Source organism: Lagenorhynchus albirostris, chromosome X (genome assembly GCF_949774975.1).
Source record: "Lagenorhynchus albirostris chromosome X, mLagAlb1.1, whole genome shotgun sequence".
NCBI lineage: Eukaryota > Metazoa > Chordata > Mammalia > Artiodactyla > Delphinidae > Lagenorhynchus > Lagenorhynchus albirostris.
In genome coordinates this window covers 16,556,335-16,561,255 of record NC_083116.1, presented here as the reverse complement: position 1 = coordinate 16,561,255, position 4,921 = coordinate 16,556,335, and positions in this window count along the sequence as shown.

The following is a 4,921-nucleotide window of genomic DNA, read 5'->3' as shown; positions in this document are numbered from 1 at the left end:
CAGTTTATCTCAGACAATAGACAAATGATAACTTGTAACATCTCTTGGTTCTAATGTGAAGTTTTTTATTACAAGGGAGAAAAAGGAATTCAATGTTTGGATTTTGTCCACAAAATAAATTTGTTTTTGTGAACCATAGTTTTTGATACACACAAGTTTACTTTGAAAGACACTTTGTAAAATCCTTTTTTCACTTATGACTTTTAAAATATATTTTTAAAATGATGGATCTTATACTAGTTTAACTTCTGTTTTGCCCGGTATGATGCTGGTTCTTAAATGTATGATTGAGATGCATTAACGCTTATGCTGTATAGTCTTAATGCTGTATTTCATGCAGGAACCTAGAATGAAGAAAATTCTGCAAACGGAGTTGTCTACGAAGAAATGAATAAAAATGATGTCTAATAACTAGACTATTAATTAATTCATCACGTATTGGATGCCTGAGTGCCAGGTACCCGAAGATAGGCCATGGTATGGAAATGTAATTTTAACTTTCTTGCAACCTGGAATCCTCGTATTTTGTACCCCATTAATGGCCAGGTAGTATACCCTTGAAAAAGCTTTTATTTGTCTAATACCAGAAGCCTAGTTCCAAATTCATAATTGTTGAAGAATGAGCTATTCTGGTACACTGAGGATTAACCCATTTCCATATTATAATACAACGTAAGGTAAAAAAGAAAATAGGAGATAAGACCACCTGTACACTACAATTACAAAAGGGTAAAATGCATAGGAAAATAGCCCAGAAGGCAATAAAAATGATAATAGCTGTGTTGGAATAGTGGCACTATGGGCGGTTTTTATTTTCTCTGTTTCTCAAATCTTTTGTAATAAATTATTTTCATAATTAAAAAAATAGAGGCAGTAGACAGGAACAGACATTTCACAAAAGAAGAAATTCATCTAGTAAGCAAACATAAAACAACATTCACACTCACTAGTAAAAGAATATATATTAAAACACCACTGTGGTGCAATTCTTCACCTAATTGGCAAAACAACTTCTTTTAAAAATAAAACTTAATGTCATTGAGGATACAGGAAAACTGTACTCTTATATATTACAGATGGCACTGTACATTGGTTTGACCCTTGTTATGGGTTGAATTGTGTACCCCCAAAACTCATATGTTGAAATCCTCAGCCTTAGTACCTCAGAATGTAACCTTTTATATGGAAATAAGTTTGTTGCAGATGTAATTAAGTTAGGATGAGATGATGCTGGAGTATGGTGGGCCCCTAATCCAATGTGACTAGTGTCCTTAGGAAAAAAGGAAATTAAATTTCTGTTGTTTAAGCCACCCAGTTTGTGGTATTTTGTTATGGCAGCCCTAGCAAACTAATACAACCCTTATATAATGAAAATAGCAAAAAATATATATATTTATATATTATATAATATATTTATATTATATTTGCATATAAATACAAGGTATATGTGAACAACTATGTGTAATGTGGTGAAACTGATTTTTTCTTTCTCTTCTACCATTTTATTTAATATGTTTCTATTATTTTATAATGAAAGAAAAGTTAATAAAATGTAAAAATAAGAATAATTTGTTTTTTAATTCCCTTACCAATTCATGGACCAGTAATTGAGAAATATATCTATTTAGTCTCTGAAGGACATTTCAGTTCTGAAATTTTTGATTCTGCAAAAGAGTCAAGACAAAATAGTTTTCTTGTTGGTGTGTTAATATCCCTTGTAGGTTAAAAAACCTTCCAAGGATATATGGATGAAAATTCAATCAGAACCTTATTGCTAAAAGGGACTCAAGTCAAATATACAACTGCAAAAATTGCAGGACTCACTGAATTCCCTGTATCATCCCTGACAGATGCTCATCTGGCCTCTGCCCAAGTATTTACAATGATAGGGAGGTCACTGCTTCTCCAATTAGGCCATGCAGTTGTTGCATAGCAATTATAGCTAAAAATCTTCAGTATATTAAGCTGAATTCTGCTTCTCTTTATTGTACCCAGGGTTCCCTCTGCAACAACACAAAATAAATTTATTACCTGATTTATATGGCTCCCTTTTAAATATATGAAGTCTTTTTTTTTTACATCTTTATTGGAGTATAATTGCTTAACAATGGTGTGTTCGTTTCTGCTTTATAACAAAGTGAATCAGTTATACATATACATATGTTCCCATATCTCTTCCCTCTTGCATCTCCCTCCCTCCCACCCTCCCTATCCCACCCCTCCAGGTGATCACAAAGCCCCGAGCTGATCTCCCTGTGTTATGTGGCTGCTTCCCACTAGCTATCTATTTTATGTTTGGTAGTGTATATATGTCCATGCCTCTCTCTCGCTTTGTCACAGCTTACCCTTCCCCCTCCCCATGTCCTCAAGTCCATTCTCTAGTAGGTCTGCGTCTTTATTCCTGTCTTACCCCTAGGTTCTTCATGACATTTTTTTCCCTTAAATTCCATTAAATATATGAAGTCTTTTCAGGTCCAATATTTAATTCCTGAAGTTATTCCTTATCTGATATTGTTTCCAGAGATCCTCTTCTCATGCTTACCTGGTTGTTCCCTAGTCTCTCAGTGTGCTTCAAAATATGGTACAAAAATAAAGTTCTCCAGGTATAAACTGAACAAAGCAGATTACTGTGGAAGAATTATCACAACTGATCTAAAACAAGGCTAAACACTAAAAATTATTATTGCTACTAAATACTTTTCCAGACCCTTTGCGTATATTATCTTATTTTGGTTCTCTCAGTTACCATGCATTATTATTCATCATATTCTACAAATAAGAAAATGGAGGTACCAAGAAGTAACTTGCCTAAGATCACACACTCCAAGCTGAGATCAGTTGAAGTCCAAAGCCCTTTCTCTTAACCAGCTCTTAATATGTATTTGTTGAATACATGTTTAATAAATTCTTGTTGCATGAAGGAAGGATTTACATATTTACTCTTTTAGTAATTTTTTGGCCTTGTCCTAATCCTGGCACTTACAGAATTAACAGTAAACTGAAATCCCCAGATGCTCGTCATACAAGCAGCCTTTAACTCTCATCCTAAACAGGCTTAGCCCTCATCTCATTAACCTAAATGCAAAAACGAACATTTCTCTCTATTACATTTCACCTTGTTGTTTTTGGCTCATCATTACAGCCCATTGAAATATTTCTGAATTTTGACTGTCATATGGTTCTCTCCTATCTTGTGTCACCACAAATTTAATAAACACACCTTCTCCAATAATTCTTCAGTTTAAAAAAAAGATAAGTTTTTCTAATTTCTATGACATCAACTATTTCTTTTATAGCTACACATTTTATTAATAAAATAAAAGTAATGATAATAGAAAAGCATACTCTGTAATTCAGTTTTAATTATTTCATGTTGATATTCAGCCCTAATGGGGCTGAATCTATGAAATTTTAGTGTAGTGTTTGGAAACGAAGAGAGTGACTTCACCTAATGCAATATAGGAACCGTCAGCTTTATGTAGGATGTCACTTAGGATGCCTGGATTGCAAGTAATAGAAAACTCAACTGGCTTCAACAATTGTCAGCTTATTATATCATGTGACAAGGAAAACAGAGATAAGGCAGTTTCAGTAATTCACAGGTTCAACAATATTATCAAGGATTCACATTCTTTTCATTTTCTACTCTGAGGTTCTGTTTGTCTGCTACTCTTCTCATAGCTGCAGACTGGTTACAACATGTCCAGGCACTATGTCCTGGAACAATAATTTCCAAAGGCCAGAAGGGAGGACATCCTTTCCTGGTGCTCCATTCTAAGACTGAGAAAAGACTTCCCAAAAGGTCTCCAACAGACTTTTCCACATGTGTCATTATCAGAATTATATTACATGTCCGAGGCCTAAGCCTGCCATTAACAAGGATAATGGAATTCTCCTGGCTGCAGACTGGGAGAAAATATTTGTAAAAGACACACCTGATAAAGGGCTATTATCCCAAAGAACACTTAAACTCAATAAGAAAACAAGCAACCTGATTAAAAAATGGACTAAAGACCTTAACAGACACCTTAACTAAACATACTCTTCCTTGCCATACAATCCAGCATTTGTCCCCCTTGGTATTTACCCAAAGGAGTTGAAAACTTATGTCCACACAAAAGCCTGCACGTGATGTTTATAGCAGCTTCACTTATAATTGCCAAAACTTAGAAGCAACCAGGATGTCGTTCAGTAGGTGAATGGTTACATAAACTGTGGAAGATCCAGACAATGGACTGTTAGGCAGCGCTAAAGAGAAACGAGTTATCAGGCCATGAGAAGACATGGAGGAACCTCAGCTGCATGTCACTAAGTGAAAGAAGACAATCTGAAAAGGCTACATACTGGATGATGCCAACTATATGACATTCTGGAAAAAGCAAAACTATGGAGATATTACAAAGATCAGTCAGTGGTTGCCAGGAGTTGGGGGTCAGGAAGGGATGAATAGGCAAAGCACAGAGGATTTTTAGGGCATTGAAAATACTCTGTATGATACCATAATGATGGACATGTGTCATTACGCATTTGTCCAAATGCACAGAAGGTCCAACACCAAGAGTGAATGATAATGTAAACTATGCACTTTGGGTGATAAAGATGTGATGATGTAAGTTCAACAGTTGTAACAAACATACCCCTCTGGTGGGGGATGTGGGTAAGGGGGGAGGCTCAGTTTTGCTGTGAATCTGCCACAGGCACAGCCCATTAACAATTCCCAGGAAATAAAAAGAGAATCTGGGTAATAACATGAAGTCTAACCTTTTTTTTCTTCTCTTTTCCTTTGTGCTTAGCCCAGCTTCACTTGTTCATGGGCGGCTGTGTGCAGAGGCCTCGCATCCGGCACTTCAGAGCAGAGTCCCTAGTGTGGAACGGCTGTGCCTGACGCCTCAGCTCGGCGGGCCGCGCGCAGAAGCGCCGT